At 51.5% G+C, this 18,036-nt stretch overlaps 37 non-coding genes across 37 annotated transcripts; 29 read left to right on the top strand and 8 right to left on the bottom strand.

The window, feature by feature from the left end:
* Nucleotides 1-62: 62 nt before the first annotated feature.
* Nucleotides 63-134, bottom strand: Trnag-ucc (transfer RNA glycine (anticodon UCC)). The gene has a single exon. It is a non-coding gene; the product is annotated as a tRNA-Gly (tRNA).
* A 687-nt stretch (nt 135-821) lies between these two features.
* Trnam-cau (transfer RNA methionine (anticodon CAU)) lies at nt 822-894 on the top strand. Its single transcript has one exon. It is a non-coding gene; the product is annotated as a tRNA-Met (tRNA).
* A 437-nt stretch (nt 895-1,331) lies between these two features.
* On the top strand, nt 1,332-1,403 carry Trnae-uuc (transfer RNA glutamic acid (anticodon UUC)). The gene has a single exon. It is a non-coding gene; the product is annotated as a tRNA-Glu (tRNA).
* A 257-nt stretch (nt 1,404-1,660) lies between these two features.
* Nucleotides 1,661-1,734, top strand: Trnai-aau (transfer RNA isoleucine (anticodon AAU)). The gene has a single exon. It is a non-coding gene; the product is annotated as a tRNA-Ile (tRNA).
* Nucleotides 1,735-2,477: 743 nt separating this feature from the next.
* On the bottom strand, nt 2,478-2,549 carry Trnag-ucc (transfer RNA glycine (anticodon UCC)). The gene has a single exon. It is a non-coding gene; the product is annotated as a tRNA-Gly (tRNA).
* Nucleotides 2,550-2,872: 323 nt separating this feature from the next.
* On the top strand, nt 2,873-2,943 carry Trnag-gcc (transfer RNA glycine (anticodon GCC)). Its single transcript has one exon. It is a non-coding gene; the product is annotated as a tRNA-Gly (tRNA).
* Nucleotides 2,944-3,236: 293 nt separating this feature from the next.
* On the top strand, nt 3,237-3,309 carry Trnam-cau (transfer RNA methionine (anticodon CAU)). The gene has a single exon. It is a non-coding gene; the product is annotated as a tRNA-Met (tRNA).
* A 437-nt stretch (nt 3,310-3,746) lies between these two features.
* Nucleotides 3,747-3,818, top strand: Trnae-uuc (transfer RNA glutamic acid (anticodon UUC)). The gene has a single exon. It is a non-coding gene; the product is annotated as a tRNA-Glu (tRNA).
* A 257-nt stretch (nt 3,819-4,075) lies between these two features.
* Trnai-aau (transfer RNA isoleucine (anticodon AAU)) lies at nt 4,076-4,149 on the top strand. The gene has a single exon. It is a non-coding gene; the product is annotated as a tRNA-Ile (tRNA).
* Nucleotides 4,150-4,892: 743 nt separating this feature from the next.
* Trnag-ucc (transfer RNA glycine (anticodon UCC)) lies at nt 4,893-4,964 on the bottom strand. The gene has a single exon. It is a non-coding gene; the product is annotated as a tRNA-Gly (tRNA).
* Nucleotides 4,965-5,287: 323 nt separating this feature from the next.
* Nucleotides 5,288-5,358, top strand: Trnag-gcc (transfer RNA glycine (anticodon GCC)). Its single transcript has one exon. It is a non-coding gene; the product is annotated as a tRNA-Gly (tRNA).
* Nucleotides 5,359-5,651: 293 nt separating this feature from the next.
* Trnam-cau (transfer RNA methionine (anticodon CAU)) lies at nt 5,652-5,724 on the top strand. The gene has a single exon. It is a non-coding gene; the product is annotated as a tRNA-Met (tRNA).
* A 437-nt stretch (nt 5,725-6,161) lies between these two features.
* On the top strand, nt 6,162-6,233 carry Trnae-uuc (transfer RNA glutamic acid (anticodon UUC)). Its single transcript has one exon. It is a non-coding gene; the product is annotated as a tRNA-Glu (tRNA).
* Nucleotides 6,234-6,490: 257 nt separating this feature from the next.
* Trnai-aau (transfer RNA isoleucine (anticodon AAU)) lies at nt 6,491-6,564 on the top strand. The gene has a single exon. It is a non-coding gene; the product is annotated as a tRNA-Ile (tRNA).
* A 739-nt stretch (nt 6,565-7,303) lies between these two features.
* Trnag-ucc (transfer RNA glycine (anticodon UCC)) lies at nt 7,304-7,379 on the bottom strand. The gene has a single exon. It is a non-coding gene; the product is annotated as a tRNA-Gly (tRNA).
* Nucleotides 7,380-7,701: 322 nt separating this feature from the next.
* On the top strand, nt 7,702-7,772 carry Trnag-gcc (transfer RNA glycine (anticodon GCC)). The gene has a single exon. It is a non-coding gene; the product is annotated as a tRNA-Gly (tRNA).
* Nucleotides 7,773-8,065: 293 nt separating this feature from the next.
* Nucleotides 8,066-8,138, top strand: Trnam-cau (transfer RNA methionine (anticodon CAU)). The gene has a single exon. It is a non-coding gene; the product is annotated as a tRNA-Met (tRNA).
* A 437-nt stretch (nt 8,139-8,575) lies between these two features.
* On the top strand, nt 8,576-8,647 carry Trnae-uuc (transfer RNA glutamic acid (anticodon UUC)). The gene has a single exon. It is a non-coding gene; the product is annotated as a tRNA-Glu (tRNA).
* Nucleotides 8,648-8,904: 257 nt separating this feature from the next.
* Trnai-aau (transfer RNA isoleucine (anticodon AAU)) lies at nt 8,905-8,978 on the top strand. The gene has a single exon. It is a non-coding gene; the product is annotated as a tRNA-Ile (tRNA).
* Nucleotides 8,979-9,721: 743 nt separating this feature from the next.
* On the bottom strand, nt 9,722-9,793 carry Trnag-ucc (transfer RNA glycine (anticodon UCC)). Its single transcript has one exon. It is a non-coding gene; the product is annotated as a tRNA-Gly (tRNA).
* A 323-nt stretch (nt 9,794-10,116) lies between these two features.
* On the top strand, nt 10,117-10,187 carry Trnag-gcc (transfer RNA glycine (anticodon GCC)). Its single transcript has one exon. It is a non-coding gene; the product is annotated as a tRNA-Gly (tRNA).
* A 293-nt stretch (nt 10,188-10,480) lies between these two features.
* On the top strand, nt 10,481-10,553 carry Trnam-cau (transfer RNA methionine (anticodon CAU)). Its single transcript has one exon. It is a non-coding gene; the product is annotated as a tRNA-Met (tRNA).
* A 437-nt stretch (nt 10,554-10,990) lies between these two features.
* Nucleotides 10,991-11,062, top strand: Trnae-uuc (transfer RNA glutamic acid (anticodon UUC)). Its single transcript has one exon. It is a non-coding gene; the product is annotated as a tRNA-Glu (tRNA).
* A 257-nt stretch (nt 11,063-11,319) lies between these two features.
* Nucleotides 11,320-11,393, top strand: Trnai-aau (transfer RNA isoleucine (anticodon AAU)). Its single transcript has one exon. It is a non-coding gene; the product is annotated as a tRNA-Ile (tRNA).
* A 743-nt stretch (nt 11,394-12,136) lies between these two features.
* On the bottom strand, nt 12,137-12,208 carry Trnag-ucc (transfer RNA glycine (anticodon UCC)). Its single transcript has one exon. It is a non-coding gene; the product is annotated as a tRNA-Gly (tRNA).
* Nucleotides 12,209-12,531: 323 nt separating this feature from the next.
* Trnag-gcc (transfer RNA glycine (anticodon GCC)) lies at nt 12,532-12,602 on the top strand. The gene has a single exon. It is a non-coding gene; the product is annotated as a tRNA-Gly (tRNA).
* Nucleotides 12,603-12,895: 293 nt separating this feature from the next.
* On the top strand, nt 12,896-12,968 carry Trnam-cau (transfer RNA methionine (anticodon CAU)). Its single transcript has one exon. It is a non-coding gene; the product is annotated as a tRNA-Met (tRNA).
* A 437-nt stretch (nt 12,969-13,405) lies between these two features.
* Nucleotides 13,406-13,477, top strand: Trnae-uuc (transfer RNA glutamic acid (anticodon UUC)). Its single transcript has one exon. It is a non-coding gene; the product is annotated as a tRNA-Glu (tRNA).
* Nucleotides 13,478-13,734: 257 nt separating this feature from the next.
* Trnai-aau (transfer RNA isoleucine (anticodon AAU)) lies at nt 13,735-13,808 on the top strand. The gene has a single exon. It is a non-coding gene; the product is annotated as a tRNA-Ile (tRNA).
* Nucleotides 13,809-14,551: 743 nt separating this feature from the next.
* Nucleotides 14,552-14,623, bottom strand: Trnag-ucc (transfer RNA glycine (anticodon UCC)). The gene has a single exon. It is a non-coding gene; the product is annotated as a tRNA-Gly (tRNA).
* A 323-nt stretch (nt 14,624-14,946) lies between these two features.
* On the top strand, nt 14,947-15,017 carry Trnag-gcc (transfer RNA glycine (anticodon GCC)). The gene has a single exon. It is a non-coding gene; the product is annotated as a tRNA-Gly (tRNA).
* A 293-nt stretch (nt 15,018-15,310) lies between these two features.
* On the top strand, nt 15,311-15,383 carry Trnam-cau (transfer RNA methionine (anticodon CAU)). Its single transcript has one exon. It is a non-coding gene; the product is annotated as a tRNA-Met (tRNA).
* Nucleotides 15,384-15,820: 437 nt separating this feature from the next.
* On the top strand, nt 15,821-15,892 carry Trnae-uuc (transfer RNA glutamic acid (anticodon UUC)). The gene has a single exon. It is a non-coding gene; the product is annotated as a tRNA-Glu (tRNA).
* Nucleotides 15,893-16,149: 257 nt separating this feature from the next.
* Trnai-aau (transfer RNA isoleucine (anticodon AAU)) lies at nt 16,150-16,223 on the top strand. Its single transcript has one exon. It is a non-coding gene; the product is annotated as a tRNA-Ile (tRNA).
* Nucleotides 16,224-16,966: 743 nt separating this feature from the next.
* Trnag-ucc (transfer RNA glycine (anticodon UCC)) lies at nt 16,967-17,038 on the bottom strand. The gene has a single exon. It is a non-coding gene; the product is annotated as a tRNA-Gly (tRNA).
* A 323-nt stretch (nt 17,039-17,361) lies between these two features.
* Nucleotides 17,362-17,432, top strand: Trnag-gcc (transfer RNA glycine (anticodon GCC)). The gene has a single exon. It is a non-coding gene; the product is annotated as a tRNA-Gly (tRNA).
* A 293-nt stretch (nt 17,433-17,725) lies between these two features.
* Trnam-cau (transfer RNA methionine (anticodon CAU)) lies at nt 17,726-17,798 on the top strand. Its single transcript has one exon. It is a non-coding gene; the product is annotated as a tRNA-Met (tRNA).
* Nucleotides 17,799-18,036: the final 238 nt, after the last annotated feature.

Below are 18,036 nucleotides of genomic sequence, written 5' to 3'. Positions count from 1 at the left end.
CAAAGAAACATTAATTTAAGGACGCGTGGCAAAAGTACTCATACGCAAAAGTAAAAGCCTGCAGCGGTGGCCGGGAATCGAACCCGGATCAACTGCTTGGAAAGCAACTATGCTGACCATTACACCACCACCGCACAGTTCCGTCGCGCGCCTCGCGAGCCGCGCTGTGTCTGCTTCCCGCCTGTCGGCGGCGCCTGAAGGTGGTCGTAGCTGTAGGCGCGTTACGGGGTAGGCGAGCTCATCCAGGCAGCGTCTCTAGGCACGTTTCGCGGCCTTTGGCAAGAGTCGTCGCGTGCGTGCGCCGCAAGAGTACTTAGACGATCATTTTTAAGCAGTGCAGTGCAGGATTCAGCGTCTGTAGCATTCTCTCGAGAGGATGCGACGGCGCTGGACGGCAGTCCCACTTTCCCCTCAGACGTCTGCCGCGGAAAGCACCAGGAAGCTGTGAACTAGCTGAGCATCGGTGGTTCAGTGGTAGAATGCTCGCCTGCCACGCGGGCGGCCCATGTTCGATTCCCAGCCGATGCATCGTTTTGTTTTTTCTCCGATAGTGGTGCTGCGTGTCTTTCGCACTCGAACTGCGTGAGCCATGAGAATGAACCGCGGGATTCCGTGTGGAAAGAAGCAATCATGCAGCGCGCACGACTGCTCGTTTGGACTCTTGCGTGCTATTGTACATACTGGCGTTGGCCTAACATCGCAAGTTGCCTGCCGCGCCGGGAATGCACGTGTAGCAACAGAAAAAATGAGCCAGGGAGTGCAGACTCTGTACCACTGGTATTCGGTACTTAGCAAGATTCCAGAAGGTGTGGCGTTCGCCAGCCTCGGTAGCGCAGTAGGCAGCGCGTAAGTCTCATAATCTTAAGGTCGTGAGTTCGATCCTCACCCGGGGCATTTAATTTACTGTCGTTCACAGCTAAGTCGACGGCTCTGGGGTTGCGAAGGAGCGAAACACTTAGTAGTTTGTTATCCACAAGGCTTCAACGACTCAGCGTGAAAATGTTTACTTCCTGTTATTACTAGTTGCAGTTCTTTTGTAAAATTTTCAAGAAAAAAAGTACTAGTAATAAAACTGAATTTCGTATGATATAACATGTAAAGTCACACAATGTATGACCTGCTATATAATGACAGGCAGCAGGTCTTTACTTGCGAAATAAGTAAATAAATATTACTACTTACAGCTTTGCTTTTCCTCCTACCCCTGTAACAACGAGGCCAAAAGAAATGGACTGAGACTTTTGCCATGCGCGAGAAGATGCTCGCAAACAGGGAAAGTGCGACACGGAAAGCGAGTGGAGGGGGTGTAAACCCGGAGAACGATGTGCACGTCCGGTGTGGTCTAGTGGCTAGGATACCTGGCTTTCACCCAGGAGGCCCGGGTTCGATTCCCGGTACCGGAATGGAATTTTTTCGGAACAAATCACGACAAGTTTTGACCGTGCGAAATGCTGTTTCACGTCCTCCTCGCATTATAGCTACTGGTTCGTAAACGTCAGCTGACAACAGTCGAGAGAAACGGGCACGCAACGAAATTACTACGAGCAGCGGCATAGAGGGAGAAGAGACGCTGGTCCACTGTTGGATTGCTGCCATAGAAATGTTACATGGCAATACGCAGAGCAATTCCCGCAAAGCAATGGGAGACTGTCTGTACCGAGGCCCGTTAGCTCAGTTGGTTAGAGCGTCGTGCTAATAGCGCGAAGGTCGTGGGTTCGATCCCCCCACGGGCCACTACGATTTTACTGTTTCAAAAAGGCAACGCCGATTTCCCCGTGGAAGTATGGTGACAAAGAAATCGTCACATTGTGTGGGAGCTGATAGGGGACCCGAACGCGACTTGTCGGGACGCGCTAAAACATTTCACTGGTCACAGCACGCTGAACACACAGTTTCTCGTCCGATCACCACAACTGCGCGACGTCGGGCGTTGTCAGTGCTTGGGCGGGTGACCGCCTGCGAACATAGGGCACTGTCGACAGTTTCAATTCGTATTTCTCTTTCCTCTTCGGTTTCGGAGCTGCAGCGCTATTCGGTCAAGGGCACTGGCGCCACGTTTTGCCTCTCGGTATGCCAAGTCGCGCCGTGCGGCCACAGTGAAATGAAGGAGCGTGTTGTAAAATTTTCAACAAAGAAAAAAAAAAGAAATCTACTAGTAATAAAACTGAATTTGTCTGACAGAACATGTAAAATCAGACAATACATGATAACAGGCAGCAGGTATTTACTCGAGGCATAAGTAATGTTGTGCCCGCCTCGCCATACCTCTCTCAGTCGTTTCGCGTGCTTGTCCTTTTGATATAGGCCGATTGGAGAGCGTCAGCTCTCGCGTCAGCTGAGCAAAGTCGAGACAAGTCGAGACTCAAGGGGAATCGACGCACACGCTAGAGGGTGGCGTGCAGCGAGTAAGATGGGCAAAGAAACATTAATTTAAGGACGCGTGGCAAAAGTACTCATACGCAAAAGTAAAAGCCTGCAGCGGTGGCCGGGAATCGAACCCGGATCAACTGCTTGGAAAGCAACTATGCTGACCATTACACCACCACCGCACAGTTCCGTCGCGCGCCTCGCGAGCCGCGCTGTGTCTGCTTCCCGCCTGTCGGCGGCGCCTGAAGGTGGTCGTAGCTGTAGGCGCGTTACGGGGTAGGCGAGCTCATCCAGGCAGCGTCTCTAGGCACGTTTCGCGGCCTTTGGCAAGAGTCGTCGCGTGCGTGCGCCGCAAGAGTACTTAGACGATCATTTTTAAGCAGTGCAGTGCAGGATTCAGCGTCTGTAGCATTCTCTCGAGAGGATGCGACGGCGCTGGACGGCAGTCCCACTTTCCCCTCAGACGTCTGCCGCGGAAAGCACCAGGAAGCTGTGAACTAGCTGAGCATCGGTGGTTCAGTGGTAGAATGCTCGCCTGCCGCGCGGGCGGCCCATGTTCGATTCCCGGCCGATGCATCGTTTTGTTTTTTCTCCGATAGTGGTGCTGCGTGTCTTTCGCACTCGAACTGCGTGAGCCATGAGAATGAACCGCGGGATTCCGTGTGGAAAGAAGCAATCATGCAGCGCGCACGACTGCTCGTTTGGACTCTTGCGTGCTATTGTACATACTGGCGTTGGCCTAACATCGCAAGTTGCCTGCCGCGCCGGGAATGCACGTGTAGCAACAGAAAAAATGAGCCAGGGAGTGCAGACTCTGTACCACTGGTATTCGGTACTTAGTAAGATTCCAGAAGGTGTGGCGTTCGCCAGCCTCGGTAGCGCAGTAGGCAGCGCGTAAGTCTCATAATCTTAAGGTCGTGAGTTCGATCCTCACCCGGGGCATTTAATTTACTGTCGTTCACAGCTAAGTCGACGGCTCTGGGGTTGCGAAGGAGCGAAACACTTAGTAGTTTGTTATCCACAAGGCTTCAACGACTCAGCGTGAAAATGTTTACTTCCTGTTATTACTAGTTGCAGTTCTTTTGTAAAATTTTCAAGAAAAAAAGTACTAGTAATAAAACTGAATTTCGTATGATATAACATGTAAAGTCACACAATGTATGACCTGCTATATAATGACAGGCAGCAGGTCTTTACTTGCGAAATAAGTAAATAAATATTACTACTTACAGCTTTGCTTTTCCTCCTACCCCTGTAACAACGAGGCCAAAAGAAATGGACTGAGACTTTTGCCATGCGCGAGAAGATGCTCGCAAACAGGGAAAGTGCGACACGGAAAGCGAGTGGAGGGGGTGTAAACCCGGAGAACGATGTGCACGTCCGGTGTGGTCTAGTGGCTAGGATACCTGGCTTTCACCCAGGAGGCCCGGGTTCGATTCCCGGTACCGGAATGGAATTTTTTCGGAACAAATCACGACAAGTTTTGACCGTGCGAAATGCTGTTTCACGTCCTCCTCGCATTATAGCTACTGGTTCGTAAACGTCAGCTGACAACAGTCGAGAGAAACGGGCACGCAACGAAATTACTACGAGCAGCGGCATAGAGGGAGAAGAGACGCTGGTCCACTGTTGGATTGCTGCCATAGAAATGTTACATGGCAATACGCAGAGCAATTCCCGCAAAGCAATGGGAGACTGTCTGTACCGAGGCCCGTTAGCTCAGTTGGTTAGAGCGTCGTGCTAATAGCGCGAAGGTCGTGGGTTCGATCCCCCCACGGGCCACTACGATTTTACTGTTTCAAAAAGGCAACGCCGATTTCCCCGTGGAAGTATGGTGACAAAGAAATCGTCACATTGTGTGGGAGCTGATAGGGGACCCGAACGCGACTTGTCGGGACGCGCTAAAACATTTCACTGGTCACAGCACGCTGAACACACAGTTTCTCGTCCGATCACCACAACTGCGCGACGTCGGGCGTTGTCAGTGCTTGGGCGGGTGACCGCCTGCGAACATAGGGCACTGTCGACAGTTTCAATTCGTATTTCTCTTTCCTCTTCGGTTTCGGAGCTGCAGCGCTATTCGGTCAAGGGCACTGGCGCCACGTTTTGCCTCTCGGTATGCCAAGTCGCGCCGTGCGGCCACAGTGAAATGAAGGAGCGTGTTGTAAAATTTTCAACAAAGAAAAAAAAAAGAAATCTACTAGTAATAAAACTGAATTTGTCTGACAGAACATGTAAAATCAGACAATACATGATAACAGGCAGCAGGTATTTACTCGAGGCATAAGTAATGTTGTGCCCGCCTCGCCATACCTCTCTCAGTCGTTTCGCGTGCTTGTCCTTTTGATATAGGCCGATTGGAGAGCGTCAGCTCTCGCGTCAGCTGAGCAAAGTCGAGACAAGTCGAGACTCAAGGGGAATCGACGCACACGCTAGAGGGTGGCGTGCAGCGAGTAAGATGGGCAAAGAAACATTAATTTAAGGACGCGTGGCAAAAGTACTCATACGCAAAAGTAAAAGCCTGCAGCGGTGGCCGGGAATCGAACCCGGATCAACTGCTTGGAAAGCAACTATGCTGACCATTACACCACCACCGCACAGTTCCGTCGCGCGCCTCGCGAGCCGCGCTGTGTCTGCTTCCCGCCTGTCGGCGGCGCCTGAAGGTGGTCGTAGCTGTAGGCGCGTTACGGGGTAGGCGAGCTCATCCAGGCAGCGTCTCTAGGCACGTTTCGCGGCCTTTGGCAAGAGTCGTCGCGTGCGTGCGCCGCAAGAGTACTTAGACGATCATTTTTAAGCAGTGCAGTGCAGGATTCAGCGTCTGTAGCATTCTCTCGAGAGGATGCGACGGCGCTGGACGGCAGTCCCACTTTCCCCTCAGACGTCTGCCGCGGAAAGCACCAGGAAGCTGTGAACTAGCTGAGCATCGGTGGTTCAGTGGTAGAATGCTCGCCTGCCACGCGGGCGGCCCATGTTCGATTCCCGGCCGATGCATCGTTTTGTTTTTTCTCCGATAGTGGTGCTGCGTGTCTTTCGCACTCGAACTGCGTGAGCCATGAGAATGAACCGCGGGATTCCGTGTGGAAAGAAGCAATCATGCAGCGCGCACGACTGCTCGTTTGGACTCTTGCGTGCTATTGTACATACTGGCGTTGGCCTAACATCGCAAGTTGCCTGCCGCGCCGGGAATGCACGTGTAGCAACAGAAAAAATGAGCCAGGGAGTGCAGACTCTGTACCACTGGTATTCGGTACTTAGCAAGATTCCAGAAGGTGTGGCGTTCGCCAGCCTCGGTAGCGCAGTAGGCAGCGCGTAAGTCTCATAATCTTAAGGTCGTGAGTTCGATCCTCACCCGGGGCATTTAATTTACTGTCGTTCACAGCTAAGTCGACGGCTCTGGGGTTGCGAAGGAGCGAAACACTTAGTAGTTTGTTATCCACAAGGCTTCAACGACTCAGCGTGAAAATGTTTACTTCCTGTTATTACTAGTTGCAGTTCTTTTGTAAAATTTTCAAGAAAAAAAGTACTAGTAATAAAACTGAATTTCGTATGATATAACATGTAAAGTCACACAATGTATGACCTGCTATATAATGACAGGCAGCAGGTCTTTACTTGCGAAATAAGTAAATAAATATTACTACTTACAGCTTTGCTTTTCCTCCTACCCCTGTAACAACGAGGCCAAAAGAAATGGACTGAGACTTTTGCCATGCGCGAGAAGATGCTCGCAAACAGGGAAAGTGCGACACGGAAAGCGAGTGGAGGGGGTGTAAACCCGGAGAACGATGTGCACGTCCGGTGTGGTCTAGTGGCTAGGATACCTGGCTTTCACCCAGGAGGCCCGGGTTCGATTCCCGGTACCGGAATGGAATTTTTTCGGAACAAATCACGACAAGTTTTGACCGTGCGAAATGCTGTTTCACGTCCTCCTCGCATTATAGCTACTGGTTCGTAAACGTCAGCTGACAACAGTCGAGAGAAACGGGCACGCAACGAAATTACTACGAGCAGCGGCATAGAGGGAGAAGAGACGCTGGTCCACTGTTGGATTGCTGCCATAGAAATGTTACATGGCAATACGCAGAGCAATTCCCGCAAAGCAATGGGAGACTGTCTGTACCGAGGCCCGTTAGCTCAGTTGGTTAGAGCGTCGTGCTAATAGCGCGAAGGTCGTGGGTTCGATCCCCCCACGGGCCACTACGATTTTACTGTTTCAAAAAGGCAACGCCGATTTCCCCGTGGAAGTATGGTGACAAAGAAATCGTCACATTGTGTGGGAGCTGATAGGGGACCCGAACGCGACTTGTCGGGACGCGCTAAAACATTTCACTGGTCACAGCACGCTGAACACACAGTTTCTCGTCCGATCACCACAACTGCGCGACGTCGGGCGTTGTCAGTGCTTGGGCGGGTGACCGCCTGCGAACATAGGGCACTGTCGACAGTTTCAATTCGTATTTCTCTTTCCTCTTCGGTTTCGGAGCTGCAGCGCTATTCGGTCAAGGGCACTGGCGCCACGTTTTGCCTCTCGGTATGCCAAGTCGCGCCGTGCGGCCACAGTGAAATGAAGGAGCGTGTTGTAAAATTTTCAACAAAGAAAAAAAAAAGAAATCTACTAGTAATAAAACTGAATTTGTCTGACAGAACATGTAAAATCAGACAATACATGATAACAGGCAGCAGGTATTTACTCGAGGCATAAGTAATGTTGTGCCCGCCTCGCCATACCTCTCTCAGTCGTTTCGCGTGCTTGTCCTTTTGATATAGGCCGATTGGAGAGCGTCAGCTCTCGCGTCAGCTGAGCAAAGTCGAGACAAGTCGAGACTCAAGGGGAATCGACGCACACGCTAGAGGGTGGCGTGCAGCGAGTAAGATGGGCAAAGAAACATTAATTTAAGGACGCGTGGCAAAAGTACTCATACGCAAAAGTAAAAGCCTGCAGCGGTGGCCGGGAATCGAACCCGGATCAACTGCTTGGAAAGCAACTATGCTGACCATTACACCACCATGCACAGTTCCGTCGCGCGCCTCGCGAGCCGCGCTGTGTCTGCTTCCCGCCTGTCGGCGGCGCCTGAAGGTGGTCGTAGCTGTAGGCGCGTTACGGGGTAGGCGAGCTCATCCAGGCAGCGTCTCTAGGCACGTTTCGCGGCCTTTGGCAAGAGTCGTCGCGTGCGTGCGCCGCAAGAGTACTTAGACGATCATTTTTAAGCAGTGCAGTGCAGGATTCAGCGTCTGTAGCATTCTCTCGAGAGGATGCGACGGCGCTGGACGGCAGTCCCACTTTCCCCTCAGACGTCTGCCGCGGAAAGCACCAGGAAGCTGTGAACTAGCTGAGCATCGGTGGTTCAGTGGTAGAATGCTCGCCTGCCACGCGGGCGGCCCATGTTCGATTCCCGGCCGATGCATCGTTTTGTTTTTTCTCCGATAGTGGTGCTGCGTGTCTTTCGCACTCGAACTGCGTGAGCCATGAGAATGAACCGCGGGATTCCGTGTGGAAAGAAGCAATCATGCAGCGCGCACGACTGCTCGTTTGGACTCTTGCGTGCTATTGTACATACTGGCGTTGGCCTAACATCGCAAGTTGCCTGCCGCGCCGGGAATGCACGTGTAGCAACAGAAAAAATGAGCCAGGGAGTGCAGACTCTGTACCACTGGTATTCGGTACTTAGCAAGATTCCAGAAGGTGTGGCGTTCGCCAGCCTCGGTAGCGCAGTAGGCAGCGCGTAAGTCTCATAATCTTAAGGTCGTGAGTTCGATCCTCACCCGGGGCATTTAATTTACTGTCGTTCACAGCTAAGTCGACGGCTCTGGGGTTGCGAAGGAGCGAAACACTTAGTAGTTTGTTATCCACAAGGCTTCAACGACTCAGCGTGAAAATGTTTACTTCCTGTTATTACTAGTTGCAGTTCTTTTGTAAAATTTTCAAGAAAAAAAGTACTAGTAATAAAACTGAATTTCGTATGATATAACATGTAAAGTCACACAATGTATGACCTGCTATATAATGACAGGCAGCAGGTCTTTACTTGCGAAATAAGTAAATAAATATTACTACTTACAGCTTTGCTTTTCCTCCTACCCCTGTAACAACGAGGCCAAAAGAAATGGACTGAGACTTTTGCCATGCGCGAGAAGATGCTCGCAAACAGGGAAAGTGCGACACGGAAAGCGAGTGGAGGGGGTGTAAACCCGGAGAACGATGTGCACGTCCGGTGTGGTCTAGTGGCTAGGATACCTGGCTTTCACCCAGGAGGCCCGGGTTCGATTCCCGGTACCGGAATGGAATTTTTTCGGAACAAATCACGACAAGTTTTGACCGTGCGAAATGCTGTTTCACGTCCTCCTCGCATTATAGCTACTGGTTCGTAAACGTCAGCTGACAACAGTCGAGAGAAACGGGCACGCAACGAAATTACTACGAGCAGCGGCATAGAGGGAGAAGAGACGCTGGTCCACTGTTGGATTGCTGCCATAGAAATGTTACATGGCAATACGCAGAGCAATTCCCGCAAAGCAATGGGAGACTGTCTGTACCGAGGCCCGTTAGCTCAGTTGGTTAGAGCGTCGTGCTAATAGCGCGAAGGTCGTGGGTTCGATCCCCCCACGGGCCACTACGATTTTACTGTTTCAAAAAGGCAACGCCGATTTCCCCGTGGAAGTATGGTGACAAAGAAATCGTCACATTGTGTGGGAGCTGATAGGGGACCCGAACGCGACTTGTCGGGACGCGCTAAAACATTTCACTGGTCACAGCACGCTGAACACACAGTTTCTCGTCCGATCACCACAACTGCGCGACGTCGGGCGTTGTCAGTGCTTGGGCGGGTGACCGCCTGCGAACATAGGGCACTGTCGACAGTTTCAATTCGTATTTCTCTTTCCTCTTCGGTTTCGGAGCTGCAGCGCTATTCGGTCAAGGGCACTGGCGCCACGTTTTGCCTCTCGGTATGCCAAGTCGCGCCGTGCGGCCACAGTGAAATGAAGGAGCGTGTTGTAAAATTTTCAACAAAGAAAAAAAAAAGAAATCTACTAGTAATAAAACTGAATTTGTCTGACAGAACATGTAAAATCAGACAATACATGATAACAGGCAGCAGGTATTTACTCGAGGCATAAGTAATGTTGTGCCCGCCTCGCCATACCTCTCTCAGTCGTTTCGCGTGCTTGTCCTTTTGATATAGGCCGATTGGAGAGCGTCAGCTCTCGCGTCAGCTGAGCAAAGTCGAGACAAGTCGAGACTCAAGGGGAATCGACGCACACGCTAGAGGGTGGCGTGCAGCGAGTAAGATGGGCAAAGAAACATTAATTTAAGGACGCGTGGCAAAAGTACTCATACGCAAAAGTAAAAGCCTGCAGCGGTGGCCGGGAATCGAACCCGGATCAACTGCTTGGAAAGCAACTATGCTGACCATTACACCACCACCGCACAGTTCCGTCGCGCGCCTCGCGAGCCGCGCTGTGTCTGCTTCCCGCCTGTCGGCGGCGCCTGAAGGTGGTCGTAGCTGTAGGCGCGTTACGGGGTAGGCGAGCTCATCCAGGCAGCGTCTCTAGGCACGTTTCGCGGCCTTTGGCAAGAGTCGTCGCGTGCGTGCGCCGCAAGAGTACTTAGACGATCATTTTTAAGCAGTGCAGTGCAGGATTCAGCGTCTGTAGCATTCTCTCGAGAGGATGCGACGGCGCTGGACGGCAGTCCCACTTTCCCCTCAGACGTCTGCCGCGGAAAGCACCAGGAAGCTGTGAACTAGCTGAGCATCGGTGGTTCAGTGGTAGAATGCTCGCCTGCCACGCGGGCGGCCCATGTTCGATTCCCGGCCGATGCATCGTTTTGTTTTTTCTCCGATAGTGGTGCTGCGTGTCTTTCGCACTCGAACTGCGTGAGCCATGAGAATGAACCGCGGGATTCCGTGTGGAAAGAAGCAATCATGCAGCGCGCACGACTGCTCGTTTGGACTCTTGCGTGCTATTGTACATACTGGCGTTGGCCTAACATCGCAAGTTGCCTGCCGCGCCGGGAATGCACGTGTAGCAACAGAAAAAATGAGCCAGGGAGTGCAGACTCTGTACCACTGGTATTCGGTACTTAGCAAGATTCCAGAAGGTGTGGCGTTCGCCAGCCTCGGTAGCGCAGTAGGCAGCGCGTAAGTCTCATAATCTTAAGGTCGTGAGTTCGATCCTCACCCGGGGCATTTAATTTACTGTCGTTCACAGCTAAGTCGACGGCTCTGGGGTTGCGAAGGAGCGAAACACTTAGTAGTTTGTTATCCACAAGGCTTCAACGACTCAGCGTGAAAATGTTTACTTCCTGTTATTACTAGTTGCAGTTCTTTTGTAAAATTTTCAAGAAAAAAAGTACTAGTAATAAAACTGAATTTCGTATGATATAACATGTAAAGTCACACAATGTATGACCTGCTATATAATGACAGGCAGCAGGTCTTTACTTGCGAAATAAGTAAATAAATATTACTACTTACAGCTTTGCTTTTCCTCCTACCCCTGTAACAACGAGGCCAAAAGAAATGGACTGAGACTTTTGCCATGCGCGAGAAGATGCTCGCAAACAGGGAAAGTGCGACACGGAAAGCGAGTGGAGGGGGTGTAAACCCGGAGAACGATGTGCACGTCCGGTGTGGTCTAGTGGCTAGGATACCTGGCTTTCACCCAGGAGGCCCGGGTTCGATTCCCGGTACCGGAATGGAATTTTTTCGGAACAAATCACGACAAGTTTTGACCGTGCGAAATGCTGTTTCACGTCCTCCTCGCATTATAGCTACTGGTTCGTAAACGTCAGCTGACAACAGTCGAGAGAAACGGGCACGCAACGAAATTACTACGAGCAGCGGCATAGAGGGAGAAGAGACGCTGGTCCACTGTTGGATTGCTGCCATAGAAATGTTACATGGCAATACGCAGAGCAATTCCCGCAAAGCAATGGGAGACTGTCTGTACCGAGGCCCGTTAGCTCAGTTGGTTAGAGCGTCGTGCTAATAGCGCGAAGGTCGTGGGTTCGATCCCCCCACGGGCCACTACGATTTTACTGTTTCAAAAAGGCAACGCCGATTTCCCCGGGGAAGTATGGTGACAAAGAAATCGTCACATTGTGTGGGAGCTGATAGGGGACCCGAACGCGACTTGTCGGGACGCGCTAAAACATTTCACTGGTCACAGCACGCTGAACACACAGTTTCTCGTCCGATCACCACAACTGCGCGACGTCGGGCGTTGTCAGTGCTTGGGCGGGTGACCGCCTGCGAACATAGGGCACTGTCGACAGTTTCAATTCGTATTTCTCTTTCCTCTTCGGTTTCGGAGCTGCAGCGCTATTCGGTCAAGGGCACTGGCGCCACGTTTTGCCTCTCGGTATGCCAAGTCGCGCCGTGCGGCCACAGTGAAATGAAGGAGCGTGTTGTAAAATTTTCAACAAAGAAAAAAAAAAGAAATCTACTAGTAATAAAACTGAATTTGTCTGACAGAACATGTAAAATCAGACAATACATGATAACAGGCAGCAGGTATTTACTCGAGGCATAAGTAATGTTGTGCCCGCCTCGCCATACCTCTCTCAGTCGTTTCGCGTGCTTGTCCTTTTGATATAGGCCGATTGGAGAGCGTCAGCTCTCGCGTCAGCTGAGCAAAGTCGAGACAAGTCGAGACTCAAGGGGAATCGACGCACACGCTAGAGGGTGGCGTGCAGCGAGTAAGATGGGCAAAGAAACATTAATTTAAGGACGCGTGGCAAAAGTACTCATACGCAAAAGTAAAAGCCTGCAGCGGTGGCCGGGAATCGAACCCGGATCAACTGCTTGGAAAGCAACTATGCTGACCATTACACCACCACCGCACAGTTCCGTCGCGCGCCTCGCGAGCCGCGCTGTGTCTGCTTCCCGCCTGTCGGCGGCGCCTGAAGGTGGTCGTAGCTGTAGGCGCGTTACGGGGTAGGCGAGCTCATCCAGGCAGCGTCTCTAGGCACGTTTCGCGGCCTTTGGCAAGAGTCGTCGCGTGCGTGCGCCGCAAGAGTACTTAGACGATCATTTTTAAGCAGTGCAGTGCAGGATTCAGCGTCTGTAGCATTCTCTCGAGAGGATGCGACGGCGCTGGACGGCAGTCCCACTTTCCCCTCAGACGTCTGCCGCGGAAAGCACCAGGAAGCTGTGAACTAGCTGAGCATCGGTGGTTCAGTGGTAGAATGCTCGCCTGCCACGCGGGCGGCCCATGTTCGATTCCCGGCCGATGCATCGTTTTGTTTTTTCTCCGATAGTGGTGCTGCGTGTCTTTCGCACTCGAACTGCGTGAGCCATGAGAATGAACCGCGGGATTCCGTGTGGAAAGAAGCAATCATGCAGCGCGCACGACTGCTCGTTTGGACTCTTGCGTGCTATTGTACATACTGGCGTTGGCCTAACATCGCAAGTTGCCTGCCGCGCCGGGAATGCACGTGTAGCAACAGAAAAAATGAGCCAGGGAGTGCAGACTCTGTACCACTGGTATTCGGTACTTAGCAAGATTCCAGAAGGTGTGGCGTTCGCCAGCCTCGGTAGCGCAGTAGGCAGCGCGTAAGTCTCATAATCTTAAGGTCGTGAGTTCGATCCTCACCCGGGGCATTTAATTTACTGTCGTTCACAGCTAAGTCGACGGCTCTGGGGTTGCGAAGGAGCGAAACACTTAGTAGTTTGTTATCCACAAGGCTTCAACGACTCAGCGTGAAAATGTTTACTTCCTGTTATTACTAGTTGCAGTTCTTTTGTAAAATTTTCAAGAAAAAAAGTACTAGTAATAAAACTGAATTTCGTATGATATAACATGTAAAGTCACACAATGTATGACCTGCTATATAATGACAGGCAGCAGGTCTTTACTTGCGAAATAAGTAAATAAATATTACTACTTACAGCTTTGCTTTTCCTCCTACCCCTGTAACAACGAGGCCAAAAGAAATGGACTGAGACTTTTGCCATGCGCGAGAAGATGCTCGCAAACAGGGAAAGTGCGACACGGAAAGCGAGTGGAGGGGGTGTAAACCCGGAGAACGATGTGCACGTCCGGTGTGGTCTAGTGGCTAGGATACCTGGCTTTCACCCAGGAGGCCCGGGTTCGATTCCCGGTACCGGAATGGAATTTTTTCGGAACAAATCACGACAAGTTTTGACCGTGCGAAATGCTGTTTCACGTCCTCCTCGCATTATAGCTACTGGTTCGTAAACGTCAGCTGACAACAGTCGAGAGAAACGGGCACGCAACGAAATTACTACGAGCAGCGGCATAGAGGGAGAAGAGACGCTGGTCCACTGTTGGATTGCTGCCATAGAAATGTTACATGGCAATACGCAGAGCAATTCCCGCAAAGCAATGGGAGACTGTCTGTACCGAGGCCCGTTAGCTCAGTTGGTTAGAGCGTCGTGCTAATAGCGCGAAGGTCGTGGGTTCGATCCCCCCACGGGCCACTACGATTTTACTGTTTCAAAAAGGCAACGCCGATTTCCCCGGGGAAGTATGGTGACAAAGAAATCGTCACATTGTGTGGGAGCTGATAGGGGACCCGAACGCGACTTGTCGGGACGCGCTAAAACATTTCACTGGTCACAGCACGCTGAACACACAGTTTCTCGTCCGATCACCACAACTGCGCGACGTCGGGCGTTGTCAGTGCTTGGGCGGGTGACCGCCTGCGAACATAGGGCACTGTCGACAGTTTCAATTCGTATTTCTCTTTCCTCTTCGGTTTCGGAGCTGCAGCGCTATTCGGTCAAGGGCACTGGCGCCACGTTTTGCCTCTCGGTATGCCAAGTCGCGCCGTGCGGCCACAGTGAAATGAAGGAGCGTGTTGTAAAATTTTCAACAAAGAAAAAAAAAAGAAATCTACTAGTAATAAAACTGAATTTGTCTGACAGAACATGTAAAATCAGACAATACATGATAACAGGCAGCAGGTATTTACTCGAGGCATAAGTAATGTTGTGCCCGCCTCGCCATACCTCTCTCAGTCGTTTCGCGTGCTTGTCCTTTTGATATAGGCCGATTGGAGAGCGTCAGCTCTCGCGTCAGCTGAGCAAAGTCGAGACAAGTCGAGACTCAAGGGGAATCGACGCACACGCTAGAGGGTGGCGTGCAGCGAGTAAGATGGGCAAAGAAACATTAATTTAAGGACGCGTGGCAAAAGTACTCATACGCAAAAGTAAAAGCCTGCAGCGGTGGCCGGGAATCGAACCCGGATCAACTGCTTGGAAAGCAACTATGCTGACCATTACACCACCACCGCACAGTTCCGTCGCGCGCCTCGCGAGCCGCGCTGTGTCTGCTTCCCGCCTGTCGGCGGCGCCTGAAGGTGGTCGTAGCTGTAGGCGCGTTACGGGGTAGGCGAGCTCATCCAGGCAGCGTCTCTAGGCACGTTTCGCGGCCTTTGGCAAGAGTCGTCGCGTGCGTGCGCCGCAAGAGTACTTAGACGATCATTTTTAAGCAGTGCAGTGCAGGATTCAGCGTCTGTAGCATTCTCTCGAGAGGATGCGACGGCGCTGGACGGCAGTCCCACTTTCCCCTCAGACGTCTGCCGCGGAAAGCACCAGGAAGCTGTGAACTAGCTGAGCATCGGTGGTTCAGTGGTAGAATGCTCGCCTGCCACGCGGGCGGCCCATGTTCGATTCCCGGCCGATGCATCGTTTTGTTTTTTCTCCGATAGTGGTGCTGCGTGTCTTTCGCACTCGAACTGCGTGAGCCATGAGAATGAACCGCGGGATTCCGTGTGGAAAGAAGCAATCATGCAGCGCGCACGACTGCTCGTTTGGACTCTTGCGTGCTATTGTACATACTGGCGTCGGCCTAACATCGCAAGTTGCCTGCCGCGCCGGGAATGCACGTGTAGCAACAGAAAAAATGAGCCAGGGAGTGCAGACTCTGTACCACTGGTATTCGGTACTTAGCAAGATTCCAGAAGGTGTGGCGTTCGCCAGCCTCGGTAGCGCAGTAGGCAGCGCGTAAGTCTCATAATCTTAAGGTCGTGAGTTCGATCCTCACCCGGGGCATTTAATTTACTGTCGTTCACAGCTAAGTCGACGGCTCTGGGGTTGCGAAGGAGCGAAACACTTAGTAGTTTGTTATCCACAAGGCTTCAACGACTCAGCGTGAAAATGTTTACTTCCTGTTATTACTAGTTGCAGTTCTTTTGTAAAATTTTCAAGAAAAAAAGTACTAGTAATAAAACTGAATTTCGTATGATATAACATGTAAAGTCACACAATGTATGACCTGCTATATAATGACAGGCAGCAGGTCTTTACTTGCGAAATAAGTAAATAAATATTACTACTTACAGCTTTGCTTTTCCTCCTACCCCTGTAACAACGAGGCCAAAAGAAATGGACTGAGACTTTTGCCATGCGCGAGAAGATGCTCGCAAACAGGGAAAGTGCGACACGGAAAGCGAGTGGAGGGGGTGTAAACCCGGAGAACGATGTGCACGTCCGGTGTGGTCTAGTGGCTAGGATACCTGGCTTTCACCCAGGAGGCCCGGGTTCGATTCCCGGTACCGGAATGGAATTTTTTCGGAACAAATCACGACAAGTTTTGACCGTGCGAAATGCTGTTTCACGTCCTCCTCGCATTATAGCTACTGGTTCGTAAACGTCAGCTGACAACAGTCGAGAGAAACGGGCACGCAACGAAATTACTACGAGCAGCGGCATAGAGGGAGACGAGACGCTGGTCCACTGTTGGATTGCTGCCATAGAAATGTTACATGGCAATACGCAGAGCAATTCCCGCAAAGCAATGGGAGACTGTCTGTACCGAGGCCCGTTAGCTCAGTTGGTTAGAGCGTCGTGCTAATAGCGCGAAGGTCGTGGGTTCGATCCCCCCACGGGCCACTACGATTTTACTGTTTCAAAAAGGCAACGCCGATTTCCCCGTGGAAGTATGGTGACAAAGAAATCGTCACATTGTGTGGGAGCTGATAGGGGACCCGAACGCGACTTGTCGGGACGCGCTAAAACATTTCACTGGTCACAGCACGCTGAACACACAGTTTCTCGTCCGATCACCACAACTGCGCGACGTCGGGCGTTGTCAGTGCTTGGGCGGGTGACCGCCTGCGAACATAGGGCACTGTCGACAGTTTCAATTCGTATTTCTCTTTCCTCTTCGGTTTCGGAGCTGCAGCGCTATTCGGTCAAGGGCACTGGCGCCACGTTTTGCCTCTCGGTATGCCAAGTCGCGCCGTGCGGCCACAGTGAAATGAAGGAGCGTGTTGTAAAATTTTCAACAAAGAAAAAAAAAAGAAATCTACTAGTAATAAAACTGAATTTGTCTGACAGAACATGTAAAATCAGACAATACATGATAACAGGCAGCAGGTATTTACTCGAGGCATAAGTAATGTTGTGCCCGCCTCGCCATACCTCTCTCAGTCGTTTCGCGTGCTTGTCCTTTTGATATAGGCCGATTGGAGAGCGTCAGCTCTCGCGTCAGCTGAGCAAAGTCGAGACAAGTCGAGACTCAAGGGGAATCGACGCACACGCTAGAGGGTGGCGTGCAGCGAGTAAGATGGGCAAAGAAACATTAATTTAAGGACGCGTGGCAAAAGTACTCATACGCAAAAGTAAAAGCCTGCAGCGGTGGCCGGGAATCGAACCCGGATCAACTGCTTGGAAAGCAACTATGCTGACCATTACACCACCACCGCACAGTTCCGTCGCGCGCCTCGCGAGCCGCGCTGTGTCTGCTTCCCGCCTGTCGGCGGCGCCTGAAGGTGGTCGTAGCTGTAGGCGCGTTACGGGGTAGGCGAGCTCATCCAGGCAGCGTCTCTAGGCACGTTTCGCGGCCTTTGGCAAGAGTCGTCGCGTGCGTGCGCCGCAAGAGTACTTAGACGATCATTTTTAAGCAGTGCAGTGCAGGATTCAGCGTCTGTAGCATTCTCTCGAGAGGATGCGACGGCGCTGGACGGCAGTCCCACTTTCCCCTCAGACGTCTGCCGCGGAAAGCACCAGGAAGCTGTGAACTAGCTGAGCATCGGTGGTTCAGTGGTAGAATGCTCGCCTGCCACGCGGGCGGCCCATGTTCGATTCCCGGCCGATGCATCGTTTTGTTTTTTCTCCGATAGTGGTGCTGCGTGTCTTTCGCACTCGAACTGCGTGAGCCATGAGAATGAACCGCGGGATTCCGTGTGGAAAGAAGCAATCATGCAGCGCGCACGACTGCTCGTTTGGACTCTTGCGTGCTATTGTACATACTGGCGTTGGCCTAACATCGCAAGTTGCCTGCCGCGCCGGGAATGCACGTGTAGCAACAGAAAAAATGAGCCAGGGAGTGCAGACTCTGTACCACTGGTATTCGGTACTTAGCAAGATTCCAGAAGGTGTGGCGTTCGCCAGCCTCGGTAGCGCAGTAGGCAGCGCGTAAGTCTCATAATCTTAAGGTCGTGAGTTCGATCCTCACCCGGGGCATTTAATTTACTGTCGTTCACAGCTAAGTCGACGGCTCTGGGGTTGCGAAGGAGCGAAACACTTAGTAGTTTGTTATCCACAAGGCTTCAACGACTCAGCGTGAAAATGTTTACTTCCTGTTATTACTAGTTGCAGTTCTTTTGTAAAATTTTCAAGAAAAAAAGTACTAGTAATAAAACTGAATTTCGTATGATATAACATGTAAAGTCACACAATGTATGACCTGCTATATAATGAC

This window comes from Schistocerca cancellata, chromosome 2 (assembly GCF_023864275.1).
Source record: "Schistocerca cancellata isolate TAMUIC-IGC-003103 chromosome 2, iqSchCanc2.1, whole genome shotgun sequence".
Lineage (NCBI taxonomy): Eukaryota > Metazoa > Arthropoda > Insecta > Orthoptera > Acrididae > Schistocerca > Schistocerca cancellata.
Note: the sequence above shows the minus strand (reverse complement) of the source record. Positions and strands in the feature narration are given on the sequence as shown.